The sequence below is a fragment of the Rattus norvegicus genome, chromosome 8 (assembly GCF_036323735.1).
Source record: "Rattus norvegicus strain BN/NHsdMcwi chromosome 8, GRCr8, whole genome shotgun sequence".
Taxonomy (NCBI): Eukaryota; Metazoa; Chordata; class Mammalia; order Rodentia; family Muridae; genus Rattus; species Rattus norvegicus.
In genome coordinates, this window is record NC_086026.1 from 101853664 (window position 1) to 101880285 (window position 26622).

A 26622-nucleotide genomic window follows, 5' to 3' on the forward strand; every position below is an offset into this window, starting at 1 on the left:
AACTGGGGGGAGGTGGAGGAAGGCCACTACTTGTGTGCTGTTACAGTGCTAGGAGTAAGACTAGGGGATTGGATGTTGAGGAGAAGAGGGGATGTTTCCGATCTTCAGTTAGTTTACATGTTTCCCTGGCCTGCTTAACTGGTGTGTTCCCTGTGAGTACCTGCTGGTGTTGGTGGCTAGGGTAATGGGATGAGTTTGGGAAAGAAAAGTTGGAGGAAAAAGATGTTTTTGATCTGTTGAGAACAGAGTCATAGAGGAAAGGAAAAGTTCAGTAGGTTTTCTCCTACAGAGCAGGAGATGAGACAGAGGAATCTTACTTCGATTTTTAACAAAGATTTTTAAAAATCATGATGTTGTTTAACAAACCACAGTTTTATTTAGATAATTGTCTAACAAAAAAGCCTAAGTCCTGATGATATAATAAGCCTATACCTGAGCTCTTCATAAATCTATCCTTAACTAGAATTACTATTGCTTGGAACAAGAATCACTGGTACAATAGCAAACTATTTTTGGTATTTTGAACTATATTAAGTTCTTTACACATCCAGTATTCTTAACAGTCAAAACCATCAATGAACACTACTGATGACAATCTGCTATCACAGGGCCATATACATAGGTTCATGTGCACATTAGTAACATCTGATCTTGTCCAACTGAACACCACAGCATCTGCACCATGTCTCCAGATGCTAAAAACATCAAAAACTGAAGAATATGAAGCATTTTTAAAAATGTAAATCTGTGTTACAAAATCCTTCTGGCTGTCCTATTGGGCAATTCAAGACTTGCTCTAGTGATCACCATTCAGCTTGCAATAGAGTTAGACAGAAACAGCTTTCTACTCTCATCTTGACAGGATGACACAAGACAGGAATTGTAAGCATTAGCTTGAGGGCTCTCTTTCCCTTAAAGAGGCAGCTTTAAAAAAACATCGATTTATTCTTTATTGTGAAGATTTATGACAAAGACCAACATTTTTAGTCCCCACTTAGTTGCCTGTTCCATTTCATTCTAAGCATGTTGAAGTCAAGTATGTGAAAATACCTGTTAATGCTTTTATATTGAGGGTATTAACAGAGTCTTTGACTTTCATTTCATCTTCTGATCACCAAAGGGTACTTTGAAACAAAGAGAAGTATTATATTAATTTGCATTACTCATTAAAAATGAGAGAAAAGGCAGGAAAGCAAGGGTACTCTGTAATTTCTCAACTGTGGGAAAACATTGTTGTTCTATTTTACTATTATAGTTTTGTCCTAGCTTAATTGTCATTTTCATTTGTAGACAAGCTTTTCTCATGATGAAAGAATCAGATATCATTTACTGAATGTCTTGGCTTCCATGATCACATTAAACTGTTGTAAGGTGAATAGGAGCAATGCATATGTACTGTCCCCTTTGTAGCAAGTCCATGGAGCTGTGTGGAAGCCCATTGAAGCTTCAGAATATTAGAAAGTTATATACTGAGAGGAAATGGTTGGCTTTCTCTCTGGAAATTCTATTACTTATTTCTAGCTATAACATGTTGAGATGCAGAGTTTTCTAAATAATTCTTCTATATCTCATGCAAGTGACTTGTCTCCCTCCTTCCTAAATTGTTATTTTTCTGGGATAATTACTTTCGGTGCATCCTTGTTTGAATCAAAACGTTTGTACACAGCTTCTTTTCTTAGTTTCCTTCTTTACAGCAGTTTTGTATTCCACAGTTCTGTCTGCAGCGAGGGCCCAGAACTAAATGATATTCCAAAACTACTCTCATCATTGTACAGTATATAACCAAAGGGGCATTCTGTGCAGAGACAGTGAATCTCAACTAATGTAGATTAACTTTGGGCCAACATCTTCAGCAGCTACATTCAATGACTGTACCATGTTGAGAATAGTAGGAGATACCCATGACTTTCTTTTATTATATATTGTTTATTCTCATCAGTGCTAACTTTTCATCTTTAAATTATGTTTTTTTATGTTTCAGTAGACATTACATGATGCAGTAGAAAAAATAGCTCACTGTAAATCAGGTTTTGAGCTCACTGTTACAAAAGTTACCAAACTCAACTTTATGACAGTTGTCACAATTAAGTTTATTATTTTTTCTTTGATAAAACTTAAGTTTACCTCCATTTGACTTAATAAACTGTTAATATGTCAATATAAGCTTATATCTGTTAAATCAGTAACTCTTACTGATTAAAAACATAAATGGAGCAGTTTTGTTAGTTTCTTTAGTACCGTGAATTCTTAGATGAAGTTAATGACTGCTCTTGAATTCTGTCAATGTAATTAGACATTGGAGAACATTTCTATAGAGTTGGTATGTGTGGGAGGAGACCTACTATCTTTGTTTTTCATGTTGTTGGTAGTTCTTGGATGGACCTTATCCATGTGGACTTATTTCATGGTTGTGTGTCTGATTCTCAGATGACTCTGTCCTGTGGGAATTTTTTTTTGTTTTTGTTGTTTTCTGAGCTTGGCTGATTTCAGATCAGATAAGAGGAGTTGGTTGGTCAAACATTCAGATGCTCAATGCAGATTTGGGATTGGAGGACCCAGGTGTCACTTAGTAATAAGCCAGAGAATATACAAATGAGACAAATGGGTGGATGCTTTTGAGCTAGTGTGCAGGTTGTGCTATCTGTCATGGTATGGCTATGTCAGAGCCCTAGGATACTGAACAGGATATGCAGCAGGGGTTGAAGATTGTATAGGCAGGCAAGGGTCCAGGAACTCATCATGCTGGATCCATTTTCATTTCTGAGTCCCAAGCTAAACTTGCAGATTCAATATGACACAGGCCGGTTAATGCTTAGCCTACTCACCGATGTGATTCAGCACTCAGAGAAGCAACAGGGGCCAAGCATGGAGTTTAGGAACCATACAGGTGAAGCAGATCACACTGGGCCTGGGTATAGGTTGAACATCCATTCCTGGATGTTAGAAAATGAGCAGGAGGGATGAATCAGGCTGAGCCAGTACACAGGGTATAGTACCAGGGTAGGTCTGGAAATAGGGGCGAGTGCAGGCAAAACAGAGGTCAAAGTTCACCAGACTGTACCTTGGCAAAGAATGAGGATCTGAAAAAAGGTCGGGGCGTTGGATGTGGTGCAGGTGGGCTAAAGCCAGGCAAGCTCACCATCTGGGTTGATATAGAGGATCCCATCCTGAGAACTAGAGAGTCAAACCGCAGCAATGGCAATCAAGTTAGAAAAGCCTGGCACCATACACCATTCCAAGCCATCCCATGCTACATTTTAATGGAAAAGGTCAAAAAGAAAAGTGAACAACAAACTCAAAGTATTCTTCTTCTTAAGGAGATGGAGGAAGGAAAGAAACAATAATAGCAAAAGAGAAGACTAAAGACCTTTTTGGGTACAAATTGCTAAAATACAGAATACATCTGTTTATCACAATATGACTGTATATTAAATGTAAAGTTTAATCACAAAAGTCTGGGAATACTCAAGAGAGTTACACACAGGAGCAAAAATGTTTTCATATAACTGACTATACACACTCATGTAATTTCTACATTACATATAATACTGAGTATAATATAATGCTGGGTAAATTGTTTTCCTATTGTATGATTGAGAGAAGCTAGCAGAGGGAATGAATGACTGTATATATTCACAAGCCTTTTTAAAAACATTTATTTATTTATTATATATAAGTACACTGTAGCTGTCTTCAGACACACCAGAAGAGGGCATCTGATCTTGTCACAGATGGTTGTGAGCCACCATGTGGTCGCTGGGATTTGAACTCAGGACCTCTGGAAGAGCAGACAGTGCTCTTAACCACTGAGCCATCTCTCCAGACCAAGAAAGAATTTTTTAATTAAGATTTCTATTTATCTTTTTTAATTGAAAAATAGTTTTTTTCCTTACAATATGTCTAGATCATGACTTTGCATCCCTCTCCGAATCCACCTCCCTTCAATCATGCAGTCCAAGCAAGTGGCCCTGAATAACTCAAGCTGTTTATACTTATACAATCACAAGTCTGCCCACCTATATATATATAATTATATATATATATATATATATATATATATATATTAGAAAAGCCCAATATGTTTTCCAATAGTTTCCAATTCTCCTTCCCCCTCCCACTGTGTCAATCATCACCCCCCAATCTGATTTTTCACTACAAAGAATGATCTCAGCAAATTAAAAATAAATGTCTAGCCAGGCATGTCCTGTGGACATGAGCATAAACCTAGCTGGCAGCAAATGCAGTGATGCACTTGTGCAAGATGAGAGACAGAGTAACCACTAGTGGGTATAAGTCCACCCTTTTCTCTCTTTGAAACTACAATTTTAAGGCAGTATTTCCCCCAGCCATCAAATAGCACCTCTTTGTCATAATATTTCTTTTAATTGCAGGCAGAGATGCACTCACTGTACCAAGCGACCTTTCCTCAATATGGACCTTCGATTCCTGATAGCATCTTCCCAAGAACGATTTTTAAGTCTGTTGATCAGACACAGCTTCCTCAGAACAGTTAGCAGTTAGCAGGGGTCATTACTCTCCATAACTGTTACAGCTTTACTGTGTGTGACTAGAGCTGATTCTCTAGGGACATGACCACATGTCCCAAAATACTCAGGAGAGGAGGGTTTTACGTATGGAAGAGTTTGGAGAAAATCATTTAACCATCCACGGGACTTTCAGCGTGCAGTGGTCTTGGTGTTGCCGGTGACAGGCAAAATGAAACTAAAGCTCTCTTTAAAAACATAGGGAAAGCAAAAGGAGCTTATAGCACATGTGATCTAGGTAATAGGCACGGAGGCCACCAACACAGAACCACACCAAGTGGGAAGAAGCTTCCATGGGCCTTGCCTTTCAGAGTCCCAGCAGTGGAAGCCCTTAAACAGCATCCCCTGCAGATACCGCACGCTCATTGCCCTTCCTCGGCATGGTCACCACTTCTTCCTAACAGCCAAGTGCTCCGGGACTGTCTTCATCCTTTGTGGATCAGCAGTGAAGAAGCTGTCCTTTGTAGTCGTTTCCCCTTTATTAGATGAGGAGTTTCTTTGAACTAGAAGGACTGACATTATTAGGCCAATAACACATAATTGTTCAGAAACTCTTTTAAGATCAAAAATGGTTTTTAAATCCCCATATTTTTGTTTTCTCTGAACTCTAAGACTATTATTTCACTGTAATTTAAACCCTATTTATTATCAAGACAGTGAATCAAATTTTAACTACAAAGAACAATGAAAAAATAGAACAAATAGAAAAAGAACAAATTCTTTTACTATTTTTTTTAGCTTGAACAATACATAATTTGATGTCTTGGTGGCATATGTGCTAGCACCCTCTTTTCTAAGTAAGATGCCCTATTTCAAGTACGCATCCTTACTTTCCCTCATTCCTTCATTTTGTTAACCACTCAGGGCCATTATATGGCAGCTCTCTGTGTGGCTTCCCACAAACACCTTCGAGGTTAGTGGAGGAAGCAGTGCGGATAGTCTTCCCACTAGAGCTTTTGGTGTCTCCAATACATACGGTCCACCCTCTCTAAACTGATTGTCAGGAGCTCAAAGTCTCCTTTATAATAACCAAAAAAGCATAAGCACTTAGTAAGGAATTAAATTACACATAAACTCTGCCTTTCATCACCAATCCTCCCATATTTAGGCGTAGAGAAGTACAGAAGAAAAGCAAAGACAAGGGAAGAGAGAAATGAGAGGAAAAGAGGAGAGGGGCGTCTTGAAGAATGAATAGGAGTAAGAGTGTGTGGTTACTATGTATATGGGTTTGTGTTTATGTAAATGATGCTATAGTATATGAACTCAAGAAGTCAGTCTCATTAAATTAGTGTATCATAGTTATGACTCAAGGAAAGCTTACAGCAATAGCATAGATTTAAAGAGTTATTCTGCTTCAGATCTTGGTCCCATTGCCAATTTAGCCACATTACTTTACTCTCTCAAGCTACGCTGTCCTTATTCTTTGCCCTGTTTCACCACTGCCACACCCCAAATAGTCTATTGTAAAACTTCTTTTCTATTCTCTTTTCATAAGATCCCAGGAACCAATCAGAGTATGATTCCACCCTAGGGAATAAATGACTTTATCAGACTTATTTAGAGAGCATGGGTGAGGGAGATCACACTGCAAAGTCTCACTCTGGTCTCCTCATAACAATATAGATGGAACCCATTTAAGTGAACCTCCCTCAGGTATTTTCTCTAATATCTCCTGAGAGCAGTGAACAGCTTACAAAACTGGGTTACATACAAATGTCTGGGGAGTAATTGGAATCTCAGGAGAGTCCAGTGATCCTCTCCAACTCCTCCTTCTAGTGAGAGGGTGTCAGCAATAAACAGTCTCATAATTATGATCTTCCATAGCCAGGCACAGCTGATCCACTGTAGATGGTGGCTGTTCTGCTCAGAGAAATGTGTTCTACAACATACCCTGTATTGATAGCAGTGGTTTATGCTTGATTTTTTTATGTTCATACAAATAAAGCCATTGCACACATTTTCTAATATTTTATTTATTAGCATGTGCGTGTATAATAAGCACAGACGCATGTGTGGCATGTACCACAACACACATATGAAGGTCAAAAACAACTCTCCAGCGTCAATTCTCTTCTTCCACCAAAACTTAATGTTTGTGGAGATTAAACTCATCATCAGACTTGCACCAGAAATATTTTTTAACCACTGACACATTTCACCAGCTTTGCATAAACACTGCTCACAACTGCTACTTTAAAAGGGAATCTTAGACTGAATATACTATTAACAGCAACAATTTATGACTCCCAGATTTGGAGGCAAAAAATTCCAAGACCTTGGTGCCATAACATATCCATCCACGTTACCTCCCTCCAAACTCAGCTTGGCAAACCCTACCCTATCATCCTCCCAACTTCATGTCCCCTATATGTTACTAATCCCCCAAGTCCAATTAATGCTCTCATATGTTTGTAGGTGTGCGACCATTCACAAAGAAATGCACAGCCTTCCACCAGTCATATCCCAAAAGAGAGTGACTCCTATTCCCTTAACAATTACCCACTGTAAGTTAGTCTGCCAAGGGTGGTACTCTGGAGACCTTTTATAACTCATGTTGGAGTTAGACTGTCTTGTGATCGACTGTTCAGGTCTGGTGCAGGTAACCACAGCTGCTGTGAGTTATATCAGAAACCACGCCCTCTTTAGAAGTCAACATCTCACAGGTCTCATCTTCATCCACCAGCTCTTACCTTCCTTCGCCTGCTCTTCTGAAATGGTCCATGGACAAAAGAGAAAAGAGGAAGAGCCACATTCTAATATCTCAAGGGCATAACTGCAACCACTCTTTTTCCACTAGGCCTCACTTGTCACAAGTTCCACCACCTCCCAATAGTGCCAGGACTAGGGAACAAGCATTTATTCCCAGGCTTTTGCATGGTGAGGTTTGGAGGGACAAAGAAAGATTAGCAGCACATTTTAGAGAGACTGCTATGACACATGCGGGAAACAGAGAGCAGCAGGTGAAAGGACTAGACTGAGACTTGAAGTCACGTATGTCTTTTGCAAGGGAGACAGAATTTGGGATTTGAGAAATTATAAAGACAGAGAAGTTTGGTCTCACCTTCAGGCACATTAATAGACCTGCCTTATCAAAGTATATGCAAAGGGCTTCAGAAGTTAGTGCTTATGATCGCCTGAATGACTAACTCTCTTCAGAGGCATAAGACAGAAGTCAAAATCTTTATTGTCCACAATATCTTGTACACAATAAAATTTGCAGTGCATCCTAAAAAAAGAGGAACTTATGACTCATTGCCAAAGATCTGTGTCAGTTCACAGAAACAGAGAAAACAGTATTGGAATATAGTAGAAAAAAATGGTAAAATGGTGTTCAAGAATTCAAAAAAATGATGGTTCTAGTTAATTAGTGGTTATGAAATTTCATCAAGAGACATGAAAGTTTCAAGAAGGGATCTTAATACTATATGAATCAAATATTTGCCATAGGCTTCCCAGTATATTAAAGTTTATATAATTTGACAGAGAAAAATGTAAACAAAGACTTGTTAGGCAGTCAGTGAGTCTAACACACATTTAATTGAATTGCCAGCAGGAAAAGAAAGAAAATGTTCGAAGGGGGTTAAAGGAAAAATAGCAATAGCTTTCAGAATTAGATGAATGACACCAAGACATTTATGAAGCTCAAAAAACCACAAACAGTATGAATACAAAGAAATCTCATCTTTAGTATAACTAGATGCACAAAGGTAAATATTGAAATGTTAATCTTAGAACCATGGCTATGAGTCCCAACATATAAAGAGAAGTAAAAAAAATGTTGAAGAATTAAAGAAAAATATGTTCACACCGAATTTATTTTAAGAAGCCACCATTACCCTGGCAACAAAATAGAATATAGGAAAGGAAAAAAAACAAACAAAAAATGATCAACTGCCATTATGAACATGGAGACAAGTATTTTCAAACATATACATGGAAACCAAATTCAGGCACATATTAAAAACCCCAGGAGCCATGACTAAGATGTTTTCTTCTCATGGTAGGATTGTGCAGCATCCCAAATCAATTCCTGTATTCTACATATAAAAATAACTAAGGACAGAAATGAAGATCATCTCAATAGATGCAGAAAAGCTCTTTGACAAACTTCAAAAACATTTCATGATAAAAAGCCTTGGAAAAGTTGGAGGAGTGTGGCTCAATGTAATAAAAAGCTGCATAAGAAAAATCAAGGGCCAACATTATACTAAATAGGATAAAGCTAAAAAAAATTCTCTCTCATTACTCTTAGTCAGTATAGTGCTCTAACTCTTATTCAGCAAAGGACAAGATGAAGAAGTAAATGGGATAAAGTAGAAAAGGAAGGAGTCAAAGCATTCTTTTTGTGGATGAAATGTCCTTGTGCTTAAAAGACACAAACATTTTAGAAAATGCTTTCGGATGAGCAGATTTAACATTCAAGGCCACCTAGAATTACTTGGAAAGAAAGCCTCTAGAAATTTTCCAGAATAAGTAGGTCTTGGGCATACCTACATCTGTTGATTCTTAGTTGACCAAGAAGACTTAGCTCATTTTGGGCAGTACCTGTCCCTAGGCAAGAATCCTGAATAAGAAAGGAGAAGACGAACAGAGAAAACCACAAGCATCTATGCCTTTAATCTCTTCTTGCTCTTGACTGTGATGTGATGCTCCCTACGTCAATATAACTGGAATTGTAAGTCAAATAAACTCTCCCTTAAGTTGCTTTTCACAGGTGATTTCATCAAAGCTATAGAAATTAAAGGAGAACAGTTTTAAACTTGATTAAACTGCTTCAGCAGAGTAGTAGATAAAGTCAATATCTGTAAGTTAGATCTCTATGTAAAAACAATGGGGAAAATCTCACTCACATTAGTTTAAAAATATTTTTTAAATACAAGAAACAAGGAGCCAAAAACCCTTGCTAATAAAACTTTAGAGCATAAGAGAAAGAAGTTGAAGAAAACACCAGAAAATAGAGTAATATGCCACTGGCAAAATTAATACTGTGAAAACGTCTGGGTTACAGAAATAAAACTACTGATACAACATAATCCCCACCAAAATTTCAATGAGGTTTTTCATGGAACAAAAACCAACAAAAATTCCAAGTTCATATTGGAAACACAAAAGACTCCAATGACCAGAGCAATCCTGAGCAGAAATATCTAGGCTGGAGTACCACAGGATCTGATCTCAAAATCTGTAAGAATCACAGTAATAAAAATAGCATCGCACAGCTGCTAAACAGATGCAGGGTAGATGGAAGAACCTGCAATCCAAAGAGTTATTGCTACGTTTTTAAAAATAATTGCCAAAAACTTAGATTGAGGGAGAGAATCCTTAGTAAATGTTGCTTGGATAGATAGAGCCATACATTTCACCTGTACAAAAAAAATTGATTTAAAATGAATGAAAGGCCTTAATATAAGGCTTTACCTTCAAATGGATAGAATAACTGTAGGTAAGTTGTGACTTAACATGAGGTCCGTGCACAGACTTTCCGAAGAGAAAGTTAGCATCACAGGACACAAGCCCCCGATGTGACAAAGAGGATTATGTGATATTAGAGGCTTCTTATGCAGGAATAGCCAAGGAAACAATGATGTAAGCCAGCCTAAGGCTGCCAAAAGTACTTGCCAACTATATAGCAGACCGAGGGCTAGAATTTAGAATATATAAAATAACTGATGACTGAAAACAATCTTATCAAAAAATGGGATACCCAATGGAAGAAATGTAAATGGCCAATAAATATTTGAAGATGTTCATCTTTGTCCATCAAGGAAATGCAAATTGAAGTGGATTTAAAATCCCCACTTGTCTTAGTCAGAATGCCTAACACCAGTAAATCAATGGTGGTAAAGATGTGAGGAAGTGAGGTCCCTCGGCAGGGTTGGTCATTTCGTAAATGTTTTGTATCCACTATGAAAATCATGGTAGCTCCCTAAAAATGCTAAACTACTATATGACCCAGCTACACTCCTAGTTATATTCTACCCATGGAATTATATCTGTTAACTGTAGTTAACACATCCGAGGTACTGATTCACTTTCTACAATAAATAGAAATAAATAGCAAAATTAGAGATTAGATGTTCATCAACAGATGAATGGATAAAGAAAACGTAATGCACATGCATCATGAACTTTTATTCAGCCACGAAAACTAAATTAGGAGATCTGTAAGAAAAAGGATGAAAATGGATATCGTTACCTTTAATGAAGTGAGCTAGATTACAAAGGACAAATATCACAGCTAGTCCCTATTGCTGAAGATACTGTATATGTTGGACTGGGAACCAGGAGGAGCTGAGCTGACTCTAACCCAAAAGCCTCCTTCCTGAGGACTACTGCATAGTACCAGAAGGTGTCATGGACTTTCTCCCAAGGGAGGCAACCAATAGTCCTACCCAGCTACGATTCCTCTGAACCACAACAATGGCCGATATAGGGAGACGACACTAAGGTTACAACAGTGGTACACATACTTGGCTGATAACCATCACCTCTCTCTTGGATGTAAGGTCTACTCAACAACAGGGAAGTCACACCTGGTACTGGTAATGTACCAACTACTTATAGCTCGTGAAGTGAGGGATCTTGACAGTAAATCTATAGCTACTATCTTACTATAATAGAAGAATACCTGTTTACATCTAAATATTTATTCTATTCACAGATAAGTAAGTATAGGTCCTACCATGTGTGAAATCTTAGATTTCGGTGTAGCTCTTCCCTCCTTCCTTGTCCTCCTCTTCTGTCTCTTCTCTCTCTCCCACCCTCCTTCGCTGCATCCCTTCCTCCCTATATCCCTCCCTCTCTCCCTCCCTGCATCCTTCCCTCCATCCATATTTCCCTCCTTCCCTCTCCTTTCTACCTCCCTCTTAACCCCCTCAACTCCAGTGGATCACGGGAGGAGTAGATCATGGGAGATTTAAGGGGTCCATATGACGGTTAGTGCCATTATTTTATTAGAATTTAGAGGTACATAGGAGAAAGTGCTCTGGTTATATCTGTGAATTATTTGTGCATGTATGTATATGTATGTGTTTGTGTGTGCATGTGTGCCTATGTGCATGCGATTTAAGTTAACCTCTGGGCAAGCATGTGGGAAATCATCTTAATCAGGTTAACTGAAGGAAAGGCCTTCCCCTGTGGGTGGAACCATTCCCTAGGTTGGGTTGCATTAAAACAGGAAAGCTATCTGAGCATCCCCATGCCCTCTTTATTCTCTGCTCTCTGATTGGGGCTGTGGTTTGACCTACAGTTTCAAGCTCTTGCTGCCTTCACTGTATTCAGGGTGGACCATAGCCTTGAACTATGAACCAGAATAAATATTTTCTCTTTTAAGTAACATTTGCTAGAATAGTCTATCATAGCAACAGGAAAAGAAACCAATGGGGTGAGAGGTTAACAGAATATAAATGGAATATAACCAGAAACCAGAAAGGGGTGAGAGTGGGGTGGCTCTTGAAGAGAAAGGGGACCACAAGAAGAGAGAAGGCAGAGGGTATGGAGAATGGGGAAGAAGAATGGGAGAGGGGAGTGGGAAGTAGCATGAAGAGCAGCAACGTATATTGACATATATGTAAGAAGTTGTCACAACGTAATCCATTACTATGTAGAGCAAGTATACATTTTAAAAGCCAACAAAGTATACAGAATAAAGTGTTAAGATCTTAGAAAGGCTGTGGAATCATCTTAAGGATTGTGCCAGAAAAGAAAAACACACTCAGAGAACTGAAAAATACAGATATAAGCAAGCAAGCAACCAACCAACCAAACAAATAAAACCGGTCAAGTTCAAGAAATCATACACATGAGACATTATAAATGCTACCTTATTTTTTTTTCTCCAAGTTTTGGCAAGACACAAGTGACTACTGACTCGAGCATCATATTTTGTATAGTTTACCATTTGTGAGTTTGTGACCATTACAGTTAAAAACACAGGATTAAGGAAATGGAACCTGAGGAAACTTTACTTTTACTGAACTGTTCCAATACAGACATTAAGACTGTTGTAAACACAAAACAGCCCCCCCACACACACACCCCCCAAAATTACTTACAAAGAGACAGAGATACAGAGGCATGGACTAGTAGGCAGTAGAGATTCACAGAGAAAGCAGTGCATCACCCCATCCCCCCCAAATCCCCGGGAGTCCAGGCTGGAGTGTCATTTGCTGTGGAAATGCAAAAGTCCTTGGGTTCTGCTGTAGCTCACAGCTTCTGGGAGTCTCTGTGGCTGCTCTCATATATTTGATTTGTCTTCCAAGTAATGCTTCACAGACACGTTTTGATCTTGAATGTTTTGGGTATCTCAGATGTGGCCAATATTCATATTCATATTCACAAGCTCAATTTCTTGGTCCCTCTAACAAATTCAAAACAGTACATTTTGTTAAGACTTTGATGTCAGCCTCTTTGTTTCATGCTTTCAATAAAGTACTGTATTGCTACATTTAAGAAGAATTCTTGGCAGTTATTAGCAACCAGAACATTATTAATTGTTCAATCTATTCTGAAAAATCATGTGAGAAGGAAAATGGAAAATTCCAGAACTCCACTCCCAAGTGCCTGCCCCCATGTAAACTCCTCCCAGAGCGCAGCCTGCAAGGCCAAATTCTCATCAACTTCATCAGGCCAGGCCCTGTCCAGTCCTGGTTCTGAGTGAGGTCAAAGGACATTTTGGTTTGTCCACTTCCTTCAGCTTCCTGTGCAGGAATGAACCACTTTAGTTTGCTCCAAAGAGCAGCAATTAACCAAGTAACCAACCTCTTCTTTTTAGAGTCAGAAAATCAATCGTGAGCAGGCCTCCTGTGGGCCCAATCCGCACTCCATTACCAGTCCCCTCTTCCCCCCCAGAACAAACTGGCTTGTCCAGGGCTGGGAATGAGAGCTGGGTAGTGAAGCTGGGAGCCCAGAGAGTAGCTGCTTTCTGCCTCCAGCAGAGGAGCGGTTCGGAGCTCAGCCCCGCGGGCTCCTCTGGCGCCCACAACTTGTTTACCCTGCGCTTGGCTGGGGTTCAGGACGCCAGCGCCCCACCCTTCAGGAAGCCCTCCCGGGAAGGCTCGCCCCGCTGCCCGGAGTGGATCGCCCCAGCTTCCCAGCGCCTCCCGCCTTCCCCTGGGCAGGACAACCGAGCGCAGTCAGCAATCGCCTGTAGCTGCGAGCTTAGAGCGGGGCCGGCGGTGAGCGGGAACCCCGGGACATATGGGGGATGTGGGCTGGAGGGCGCGGGAACCGAGGCATCGGAAGAGGCGGGGCAGAACCCCAGGCTGCGGCTCAGCCACAGGTGGTTGCTGCACAACTTTCACTTTGTGGAGCGGGGCGGGATTTCGTGTGTTGGGGTCCGCTTGGTTGCCCCCGGGTCTTGATAGGGCAATGGGGTGCCTGGTGAAGGTTCTATGAGGGAGTCATTTGGCTCTGGTAACATCCACTCTCGAGGGTGCAGGCCCTTCCCGGCGATCCTCTCCACTTGTTTCCCTCTAGCACCAGTAGCAGTTGGTCCCCTCCTTATAGCTCTGTGGGTCTCTCCTCAGGCCTTGGGCAGGTTTAGATGTCTTAAAAATTTGCAAGTTTTTGTGAGCAGGGGCTAAAAGATAGAACCAGTTTTCTTTCCGTTATTCTACAAAGTACACTATTAGCCTTTTAGGACTTAGAATTTTATATCTCTTATTGTGTCTTAAGTATATACTCTTAGGAACCGCAGTATGTTTGGGGTTTTATTTTGCATAGAGTATTTTAAGTAGAGCCAGCAAGAGTAGTGGAAGTACATTATGAAGACATTATGCAATAAGGTTGATGTCCAAGATACGTGTTGGATACAGATGCTACTGCAGAAGTAAACACACACAGCCTCCACCTTCCAGCTCCTTGTTATGGGAAATAAGGAAGCAAGGCATTATTATGTTACCATTAAATTAGCCACACTGTCACATTGCATGTGCCAGTGACATCACCAGAACAGAGGACACAAAGATGTCACATTATGCATAATTTAAGTACATACTGTAAATGCCAACAGGAAGCAGCTGATCCACTTGTAGGGACAATAACAAAGTTAGTAAGTGTTCCAGTGCCATCACACTTTGTAAGTCTTTTGAAGCTCAAGTACAGGCAAACTGGAAAGTACAGTGAAAACACACTTTAGTATAAAATAACAAAACTTTATTATAAAATAACCAAAAAATGGAAAATCCATTTAAACTATGGATTGTGAATAAAAATATGAATATGAAACTCCAGGAATTAAAATTATGCTACACAGGAGAGTCCAATAAAATATATTTTCTCAGATGAAAATATCATGTCCCTAAAATAATACATAATTAAACAGAATCCTAACTGATACATAGTTTTAAGCTGGCTGTTTAGCTAGCTATTTGAAAGGCTAGCCACACTACAATTTTAAAAAATACATGGCAGGTTTTTTTATATAAAAAGGGATATTCTAAAGAATGAACAGACAGTAGAATGCTACCAGACATTACAATAAAACTGAAGAGAGAGGTTTAAGGATAAAATAAAAGTGGGTATTTAGTAAGTAATCATTTTAAGTCAGTGGAAGGACTCTGGTGGATAACATTTAAATTAATCATGCTTGGACCACTTGGCATTCATTTGGGTAAACTAATAATAAAATTGTTATTCTAGTTAATATAAAATCTAGTCAGGATGGCTAATTTGAATCCAGTTATATGAAATGCAAAGGATTGTGTACATGACAAATGGGAAGCATCATGCAAAACTTGGGCCCATTAACATGTCCATGAGCATAAGTGCATAAAAGTCAGATATGAACAAGGAACACTGTTGTTAGAAAAAAGAAAAGTAATTTAACCACAGCTTGTACTGTGGTTTATCAGTATCACTCAAGAAAATGGTAAGCAAGATTCCTGGACACAAGGATGCTCAAAAAAGAAAGGTTATTCAATTAAAATACAATCTAACTTTTACGAGACCTGATTTTGAATATCCAATCATTTTTGCTGTTCTGACACAGCGAGAGAAATGTATGCGTGTAAGCGTCCAGTATAAATGTAGTTGGCAAAATGTATCATCAAGAGATAGCTGTGAATAGTTGCATTCATTATTTGTCTTTTGTAATTTGTCCTGTAACAATCCAGGAGGAAATAAAAAACCTCCGTCGAAAGTCTGCCTTAAAGATGTTCATGGCAGCGTTCTCTGTAATGAAGCGAGCTTTGAAACTGTTTGGAAATGGTATTAGCATTTAGTTGTTTAATTGGAGGCAGCAGGAGATAGAAGGTACATTCTCCCAAGCTTTGGGAAGGCTTGAATGTTCTAACATGGAAGCATAGCAATGTGCTAATTAAAATACACACCAGAACTACAGGCACACAGCAGCATCTACACACAACCACAGCATGCATGTATGCTGCAGCCTTTGAGACAGCTGGAATACAGAGCGAATCATTGTGACGTTTGGTGTTTATGTATTCCTACATATTTCTGTGTACATGTTTATGAAGAAAATTGTCGCGCGCCTAATGTCCCGCCAGCAAGAACGACGCGCGGCAACAGGATTCTTCTGCGAGCAAGCCTTTACTGTGTTACAGCTCTTCTTAGTGTTACAGCTCTCTTAGTGTTTCAGCTCTCTTGAACAGGGACCCCGAGCAGCAAAATCGCTCGGCTTATATAGACAACAGTATGCTAATTATCTCTCAGGGATTGGTGGGGCTTGGATCACCCCACTACTTGTCCTCCAGGGATTGGCGGAGAATGAATCACCTCATTAGCATATTAACGGTCAACTGACACCTGGTGCATAAACCGCACATGTGCAGTACCGCTGTTCACCACGAGAGGGAGCCCTAGCAAGGGGACAAGCCTGCACATGCGCAGTAAGTCGTTTATATCCAGACAAGGCTGGATGTCGGCGCCATCTTTGTTTCGCCGCGCCGCTCTCTACAGAAAATGTTCCAGTAAGAAGTGTAGTAAAGATACAGAGAATCCATGGTTTGTATTTATGTCTATAGTTCCTTTACAGATAGAATAGCTATCAGTTACCATAGGAAAAAATACATTATCTTTCCTGAAGAATTTCATCTTTTCATTTTCCCCTTTTAAAGATCATTTTGAGATATATTCCCGGAAAACTCCATTTTGCCCTTCATGAATATCAACGGTTATGATGCTTATTATAGAAACAAAAGTACAAAATGTTTGTACTGTCATATTCATTAACTTTGCTAAAAGAAGAAAATATAGAGTTCATATTCTTATACTTCACCACTATTGTGCTAAAGTCCACTTTAATAATACATATTCTTCTCGAGTAAATACATACATATGTTCTTCTTCAAGAAGGAAAACATATATTGAGAAAAGCAAAAATTAAACCATTGAGTAAGAAATGCAAAAACTGGGAAAAAATCTTAACATAAAATTTTAATGCCCTTCACATAAATGACAAAGAAAAGAAACCTAATAAACAGAAAATGAGCAGATGACAAATGGGACATTTCCAGCAGTGGAGATGCAAATGACTTCCAGATGAAATGACAGCTACTCACCCTCTCATAACAGGACATTTGAGAAATCAAGCCACATTTTCTTTTCCTGCAAGACAATAACCAACACTGTGAGAACCCACTTAGTGTTCACTTTTTGTCCAGTGTGTGAACTGATTTAAATTCTTTAGATAGCTACTTAACAATGTTTAAAATGCACAAATATTTTACCTCCTGGCTTCACTGCTGGAATTTAAAATGTTGATATGCAGAGTTATCTACATAAGTGTTTCCAAATTGTTGGCAATATCGTAAATTATGAAATAATTCAAAATTTCACTGTTAAACAACAAAGCCGGTCCGTTGAATATAGTCAATTACTAAATGAGAATAGTTCTACTAAATGGTAATAGACATTTTAATAAGACTAAGCTATGGAAGGCACCACTCTGTACTAAAACATACACAGACATACACACACACACACACACACACACATACACACACACAGTACTACATACACAAAAAGTACACAGAAGTGTATATAGCTGTGATACAATGGTCCCATATACAGAAGAGAGAGATAGAATTCTTTTTATGTAGCTATTTAACTGCCGGAGTAAGTATTCACTTCCAGACAATGGATTCTTTAGGAATTCTCTTTAGTAAGTGTATCTTTTTAAGCTTATCTAACTTAAGCCAGAGGCCTTTTGCTTATCTAGTGAGAAGATGGCACAGTCCTGACTTGGCAATTTTCCTGGTAGTGCACTAGGTTTGGTGATGGTCTGTATGAATGTTGCGAGAATATTTTTGTAGACTATGTAATAAAAGCATTCCTGTTTGATAGCTAAAATAAAAAGAGCAAATCATCTTTTTAAACAGTCTGGACAGGTATAATGTTAATTGTCTGTGGGTTTACTGTTCACTCTGCTTCTGGTTTAGTCCATCCTTTATTTTGGAATGTAGTCCCACATGCAACCCATCTTAAGGAAATAGCTGTACAGTTTCTTCCTTTGGAAGGATTCATGGCGTGACTAATATAAGGAATATTTTAGGTTATAAATGCAACAGCCAATTTTGATTTGGGTTTTGTAATGGGTTCATTCATTCACTGAAAAGAGGCTTCTCTGGTTTCTTGGAGGGTGGAGTTTATGCAGAGAAGTTTTAAAAGCATACATTTTGCATATAGGTCTGATGACTTATCTGCACGACATTTTTTACTGCCCCCTTTATCTTGACAATGAAAAAAATCCCCATCTACCCTGTCTGCATTGGATACTTTCTCAATGCCAGCCTGTGCACCAGCGCCTCTTCGGTTGCAGAACTGTGGAATATGGCTAACAGGGTCCTTTAGTGACCCTTTACAGTCAACCTCTCCACTACTAGTTCCCTGGGCAAGAAGAAACCCATAAAACAAATCAGTGCTTCACATCACAGATGCCAAGAAACTGACTTAAGATCTATGCACAGAGATGCATGCACTCAACATTTATGTCTGGCAGATCTCAAGGGCTCTTTCCTTATGGATTCTCTAGGATGAAATACATTGCCAACATTTTGTTTCCAATTGATTTTTTTAATGTTCAGATTATAATATGCCTATTATAGAAAATGTAAGGAAGAAATAATGTAGTTTTTGTCAAATTTTCTCCTTTTTATATTTTAACAAGCTATATTGTAATAGTATTGATTGTACTCTAAACATTATATGTTAACACCAAGACCATTGGTTTCTATATTTCCCTGGTTAGTAGTTTATGACGTTCCACTGTGAGGGGCTGTCCCAGCCAGCATGCTACTGTAGCATGTAATTTACAGTTGCTACTTGCTTGCCTCTAGTCTGCATTTATTTACAGAAAATAAAAATGCCACTTAAAGCAAAACTATTACTGAATCTCTGGACTTAAAACAGAGAAAACTTACTTAGGTTCAAGAAAGTGGCTTTAGAGAATGGTACATTAGGATGGTCTCCTTAGTTGTTCTCTTCCCTCTCCTCTTGTTCTCTCCTGCCCCGCCCCCTCCCCTCCCTCCCTTTTTGTCTTGCTTATTGGTCTTCTGTATGATCAAGTTGCACAGCTTTTTCAGTTTTCAAGAGTTCTTAGTGACTTTCCGAGAAACCGTTATACAGGTTAGAAAGGTAGAAATGCCACATTTTTATTTTTTTAATCTGCTTGCCTCATTTCTTTTTCTAACAAAACTCTCCCAGCAGGAAACTCCAGGATAACTTTGAACAGAAGGACACTCTGAACACCCTTGTGCTTTGGTCTTAGAGGAAGCAGTCTTTCTTATTTCTTGTTTTGCTAGCTATGGAATGCTTCATGGGAGTGTTGGCAGGTTAAGGAAATCCCACTCTCTTTCTAGGTCATCGAGTGTTTGGCTTCATATTTTTAACCAGAAAAAAAAAAAAGAACAAAAAAAAAAAGGAAATTGGATCCCTTTGATGCTTTTCTGGGGTCTATTGAGATTAAATGAAATTTTGCTATATTGGTTGATTTCTATATGAAATTATATTATTGGTTATAAAAATATGCTAGTAAAAATTTTAAGATAAAGGGAAAAGGAAGTACATTCAAGTAAGTAAAATCCTATATTGTTATTGAGATAAATCCTGATTGGTCACAGTGTGCGTACAGTGACTTGGCTTGAGTTTGGTCTGTAGTATTTTGTTAGCTTATGGGGTGAAGTTCTTAAGTAATGTTTATAGCTCTGTTTTCATAGTGTCTGAGTCCGGTTATATCAAGATCATTCTGACCCAACAAAGTTAATTAGGATACAATCACTTACTTCTGGGACATTTATGAAAGCTGAGCATTCATTCTTTTTTCTTTAAAAAAAGTTTGTGGTTTATCAGAGAAGTCCTATGTTCTTAGTTTCTTCATGTGGGACATTATGCAGTACCGAGTTATTGTCTTACTGTAATTCTGTTCAGGTTTTCTGCTTCTTACCAAGTCACCTTTAGTGGTAGATCCTTCTAGGAATCCCTCTGCTATTTAGTTGATCTAAATTCTCTGTGTGTGTGTGCGCACGTGTGTGTGTGTGTGTGTGTGTGTGTGTGTGTGTGTGTGTGTTTTCTATAGTAAGTACATTATAATATGACTTTTAAAAATGAACAAAAGCAAAATTAATTATATTGGTGGGGCTCAAACCCAGGACATCGCCCATGTTGAGAATTCATTCATCATTGAGTTGCATGCTTGACTATGTTCTTCTGTTTTTCTATAATTCATCTTTTCATTTTTCTATAGTTTCTATATATAACTGGATAATTCTCATTGATTTGCTATTAAGTTTGTAGTTTCTTTCACAGTCTCCATTTGTCTATTGATATCATCCAGTGATGTTTAGATCTGTTATTATATTTGCTCAGTTAGAAAACACATCTACTTTTTATATATTTCATTTCCTTGCTTGGACCTTCAGGATATTTTTAAATTTTTATTTTTTATAGTATTTGTATACATGACACATGTATGTGGGTGCCTGTGTCCAGAGCATACATGTGGAGGTCAGAGGACAACCTTGAGGAATTAGTTCCTTCTTTCATGTTGTGTGAGTTCTGGAAATCAAACTTAGGTCATGTTTGAGTGCTAAGTTCTTGGCCCAGTGAAGGAGCTTTGCTCTATGGCTCTCCCTTGGCCCTGGAGCATTTTTTTCAATACCTAAATTATTTGTAAGGTGAGTCAACATTACAGTCTTCCTAGCATTAACATCTTCTGATATTTTTTCCTATGAGTTGACCTTTTTCTAGTCTTTTTTGTGCCATAATTTTGTGTTGTTTCCTACACATTTTGAGTATTATTTAGGAGAACCTGAGTCTTTGTAAACTCCATGGAGAAAAGTGACTGTCTCACTGTTTGGTCAGGCAGTGCAGTACTTAGTTTGAGGCCTCCGTTCTTGGCCAGCTTCTGAGTGTGTGACTTCAGTGGCAGCTTTCCTTTCTCTGCCACTCAGCTAGCTCTTGAGTGGACACAACCTAGCACTCAGTCTCACACTTGGACACTGTTCTCTCTTGTTTGGATCTCCAGGTCTTTGTTAGGTTCTGGGAAACATTATTGGGAATTCCTTACAGAATTTAAAAAAAGCATACATGTCCTGAAGCCACCAAGTGCCTCCCCGAATGTTTCAGGCTATTCTGAGGCCAGGAGTACCAGAAACAAACTAAAAGCTTCTTGCCCTGTGTTCTTGTTTCTATACTCAAAGTGGTTAGTAACCTTTTCAGTTATGTGAGTACATATTTTAATCATCATCGCAACATTAAATTAGCTATCCAAAGTCAATAGAGACTCCACAGTCTCACAGTTGGCAACAAGAATTCCCTCACGCCAGGCATTTGACACAGGTGTGAGGTTTCCAGATGACTAACACTCTGACAACCTAATGAGCCCAACCACCCCTTCGGGTGTGATTATTTTCTGTAATAACGCATAGGACTCAGGACTCAGGGCTCTCTAAGTGAGTACAGCTTTATTATAAGAAATGCAAATCAAGATTAGCCAAATAAAAACACATGTGTGAGGGGTTAGTGAGTTAGGCAGCTTTCTACTGAACCTATGGAGTTGAGTTCAATGCCCAGAAAACACACTGTAGAAGAAGAAACTGACATTTGAACATTGTGTCTTGACCTCCACATATCACCATGCCTCTTGCATGACTCTCACCTACACATGTGGCTTTTGTGTAAAGCTTGGATTATTGTCCTAAACACAAAGCATCCATCCCTTTACCTAGGAAAGCTGTGAAGTTAACTTGATACTGAGAACTCTTTGTATTGGGGTTTCTGTACATAGACCTGACTGCTCAAACCCTGAACTATGTGGTTGAATTAAGTCTCTAGTCCCCTACCTCCCTAGAGGTCAGGCAGATAAGAACATTCAACCCCCTGAACATGTGGTGTGTCTTTTATACATGACCAATCCACATCTTGAGTCATCCCCTCTGTGTAACCTCATGTGTCATCCTAAGGGTCTACCATATATAACAAGAATAACTCTGTCACTGAGACATCCCAAGAGTTTAGAGCCCAGGACAAGACCAGCCACACTGGTTTGTTGTTATCTAGCACTAAGTTACACATATAACAATGAAAGTTTAATTAGTATTACTTTCAGTGGAGGTAAAAGAAAATAATGATTTAGACAGTAGCAAGACCTAGCAGATATGAATGCTTTAAGACCTAGTAGGAATCTCTTTTTAAAGGCCTAGTAGATACCCTTTCTTTAAGGGCTGGAAGAATTTACTTTATTAGACAAGGTCTACAAATTTTCTTAGAACTATTAAAACAATAACACACTCACCTTTTCTGGGTCTTGTGACATATGAGGCTAAATGTGAACATTTGAAAAGAATCACAACATTTTATTTAACCTTTATACGCTCACCAAATGTAATATGACTCCCATACAAGTACAGCATCGCTCATATGACCACAGTAGGTCTTCAACTGCGAGGACTATACTAAGACACTTAGTTGAGTCTCTAATTCAAGAACATTGATGTTGAAATACAATGAGCTTGATATGGTGGCTTAGGACTATAATCCCAGCACTTGGAAAACCTAAGCAGAAGATTCTCTGTGAGTTCAAGAACAATCTAGGCTATACTGTGAGTTCCAGGCTGGCCTAGGCTACTGAGTGAGATCTTCCATCTTTCCCTCTCCCTCTCCCTCTCCCTCTCCCTCTCCCTCTCCCTCTCCCTCTCCCTCTCCCTCTCCCTCTCCCTCTCCCTCTCCCTCTCCCTAACCCTCTCCCTTTCTCTCCCTCTCCCTCTAAATTTATTATAGACATGCCATAAATACATTCGTAATTTCTTTGCAAATTTCACTGTGAAAAATGAATACAGTGACTGCTTATGGGCTGAGAATGCTGAATGTTTCTCATGTTATTTCAACTTCATGACCAAAAACCAAACCAAGATATATTTTGATTTTAATGTTAACATTTTTCCCACTTTCAAATTCTCCAGATAATATTTTTCCACTTCTTAATACTTTTTAAAAATGGTCATTTATTTTTTTCTTTTCATTTTCTTATTTGTCATTTTATTTTTTACTAACTTTTATAAGGCAGAAAGCTGAATGAAAACAGCAATCTATTCTTTGATTTATCATACATGACCCTTATCACAAATGTCATTATGATGTACAATGTCCTATACTGTAGGGTAATCTTGTCGCTCTTAAAAGGAGAGAGAGAGAGAGAGAGAGAGAGAGAGAGAGACAGAGAGACAGAGAGACAGAGAGACAGAGAGACAGAGAGACAGAGAGACAGAGAGAGAGATCTTTAATGTAGCCAACTTTTTTTTCTCTGAAAAACATACAGCTTGGTAAAGAAATTCTGTTAATCCAACATTTGTCACATTTTTTTGGCTGCAACTAAGTAGCACGCTCCTTTGTATACTTATAATTCTATCTGTTAGAACTCCTCCCTCAGGGAGAGGAAAGTACTTGCCCAGAGCCCTGGTTGGTCTGGCAGTTGTTTAGCTGGTCCATGCTGACCCGACAAAGTACCAGAGCATATTAAACAGTATGGCTATGCATGCACAATTTACTGGTGAATCCGTAGTAATGCCGATCACCTGAGGATTGTGTGAGGGCTTCACATTGTCTCCACAGAACCTTATACAGCAGTCCTTGGAGGTTGGTCCCACAGTCAGTCTTTCTCTGATACACAGGACAACCTGAAAAAGAGCCGGGTTCTCATGCTCACCTCAGAGTCACACCATAGACCTGGCTGGGTGTGTGCTGTCAGCCGAGTGCTGGCTTGCACTATTGGATGGCTGCCTGGTCTTCTTTTTTGCCTCAGGTGTCTTTAAGTGAGGATTAAGATTTAAAAAGGATATCGTGGCCCAGAAATTAATTGCATTTTTGATTCACTGAACAGACGGGAGACTTGGGTACTTTGTATAGGGCTTTCCTCAGCTGAGAAGCAGGAAGAAGTCTCCATCTTTTTTGTCCTTTTTAAAAACATAGGCTTAAAAGACAGGCAAATGCCAGGGTTTTAGAATGCATATTCTAGTTTCAAAGCGTCTACCAAGAGATTCTCACCTGGCAATCAAATAAATAAAGAAACAAACAAAATAACAAAAGAAAAACCCAAAGCCAACCAAACAAAAGACCCTCCCTCCCTCCCTCCCAGAGATCAGCACAAGTCCAGTGCTTCACCGTGAATTTCTGACCAGCTTGGGTCTTGTGACTGAACTTTCAAATCTCCGTGTGTGTGTGTGTGTGTGTGTGTGTGTGTGTGTGTGTGTGTGTGTTAGAACTTCTGGTTTCATGGGATGCTACATCATGTCATGATTTGCACAAGGGAAACGTAACAGCAATCTTCTGTATTCGTGTCTCAGCCTGCTTAGCTGCGCTGAGTGACAAGAACATGTCCCTCAGTTCACTGACTATTCTAGGACTAAGAACTCTTGTCTCTGCCAACTGGAAATTATTCTTCTTACACAATATGTTGGCAAGCATTATGTATAAGAAAAGAACAGCAACATAGGTAGGTTAGAATGTGCGATGTTTAATATGGCTTCCGTTGCTGCCAGACGTCATTCGAAGTAGCAGCGGCAGCTGCCTTACAAGGAAGCAGGTCCTTGCCCCACCTGGCTTTGTGTCCTGACTGTGTCTCTCTCTCCTACGGTCCAGGCGTCTGTACATACCCCCATGTGAATCATCTGTCCCCAAATGCCAAGCCTTCAGCAGGCATACTAACCTGAGATGTGCCTCAGTTTCCAGAACTAGTTTCTAGAAATGATGAAGGCGGAAACCAGTGTTGATGCCTCACCATTGCTGATTGACAGAACATCTGAAACAATGTACTAACTATTAAGGAAGGATGAAGATGACAGAATTCTTACTTGTACCAACTGGAAATTATTGTGCTTCCAAGATATTTTGGCTAGAATTGTATTGTGAAACTTTAAAGGAAAAGAAAGAGAATCTAAGTTGATGAGAAAAGGCCCTAGTGGCTGAAAGGAGGTAGGGAGAGTTGTCACTTACAGCCTGTGAGGCGATATGAATGCATGCTCTGCTTCATTTCATTAGTATTTGTTTATATCTGAGCTTTTATGGGTTTTGCTGTGAGGGAAAGGGGATTCAGCTCATAGTTCCCTATCACAGTCCATGTAGAGGCCATGAGGGAGTGCTGTTTACTGGCTTCATCTCTTCTTGATGAGGGGTAGCACTACTGACAGTGATCTGGATTTTCCTGCATCAATTTAGATTCACCATAAACCAATCTGGGGGAGGCTGTTTTCCCAATTGAGGTTCTGTATTCCCTCAGGGCTCTAAGGTGTATCAGTCTCATCTAAAACCAGCCATTTACAGTCAGCTTATAGACCCAGAACTCCTTGACAGAAGAGAAACCCAATTAATTCTTCTTGAAAAAGGACCCTATAAGAATAATACTGACAGTTGGACTTTTTCTTCCCCGTTTCTTCAAAGGATCTTTTAAAAGTGAGTTTTATTTTACGATAGCTATAAAGTAAAGGAAAGAAATTAATCATACTATTCAAAAACTGCTACACACTGGCTCTGAAATAGCTACTATTCTAGAAACCTCTCAACATTACTATGACCAGCCAATCACAGTAGAAGTATATAGAAACCAACCAATCAGAAAGTATGGGCTTAAGGAACCCAACCATTCAGAGTAGAGTCTAATATAGAAACCAACCAATCAGAGTAGGGGCTTATGGAAAGTAAACAATCATGGTTTATAACAGAAACCCTTCTCCAAGTCAATCTGTGAGTGTGAAAACATACTCCCTGGAATTCCCCTACTTTCACAATGCAGGAATAGATATGTTTAGTAATTGGAAACACATACATATAGATTCCCTGATCTGTGAGGGAAGTGAGGTCAAGGTGTAATATTGCATGGTGGATGGCTAGGCTACATCGCCAATAGGCCAGCCAAGGCTATAGAGAAACATTCTCTATTCCTCACAGAAAGAAAGAAAGAAAGAAAGAAAGAAAGAAAGAAAGAAAGAAAGAAAGAAAGAAAGAAAGAAAGAAAGGAAGGAAGGAAGGAAGAAGAAAGAGGAAACAAAGAGACAAAGACTGAAAAAAGGAATGAAACAAAGAAACAAACAAAAAGAGACAAAGAAAGTAGAGAGAAAGGAAGGGTAAGGGAAAGGAATGCAAGGGAAGGGAAGGGAAGGAAGGGAACAAAAAAACTGCAAAAGCTCAGTCTGAAGGTAGCACCTAGGCTTGGGTTATACTAAATCAAAAGCCCTACTGTGTTCCTGTCATAGTTATAGGATTTAGTTCCAACCTCAAGTACTTGAAGAATGTATTATTTTACTACATCTGCCATCACAACACCTATTAGGCATGTACAAAAGACTGCCAAATCTCAGCGTGTGCAATTATGTCTGTGTCTTGAATTAGATTCATTGATCAGTATGTCTGTTTTCACACCAGCCCCAGGCTGGATCTGTCACTCTAACTCTATAGCAGAAGCTGGAATATGGGAGAGTGAGAACTCTGACAGTTCTGATATCCAGGATTGTTTTTTCAACTATCCTGGTTGTTTTGTGTTTTCCACATGAAGTTGAAGAGAGCATTTTCATGTTTGTGAAGGATTATATTGTTATTGCTCTAGCTAAGATGTCAGGTGCTATACTGA

At 39.2% G+C, this 26622-nt stretch overlaps 1 protein-coding gene and 1 long non-coding RNA gene across 5 annotated transcripts in view; one reads left to right on the top strand and one right to left on the bottom strand.

The window, feature by feature from the left end:
* Nucleotides 1-12357: 12357 nt before the first annotated feature.
* Nucleotides 12358-13441, bottom strand: LOC134480085 (uncharacterized). The gene is made up of 2 exons (XR_010054238.1): nt 13305-13441; nt 12358-12903 (listed from the first exon to the last, which is right to left on the bottom strand). It is a non-coding gene; the product is annotated as an uncharacterized LOC134480085 (long non-coding RNA).
* The window catches only part of Plscr4 (phospholipid scramblase 4), a 38771-nt gene continuing 25542 nt past the window's right edge, over nt 13394-26622 (top strand). Inside the window, 1 exon segment of one of the 4 annotated variants that reach the window (NM_001012000.1) lies at nt 13394-13720. The gene's annotated coding sequence lies outside the window, so the exon portion shown is untranslated. 4 annotated transcript variants of the gene reach the window in all.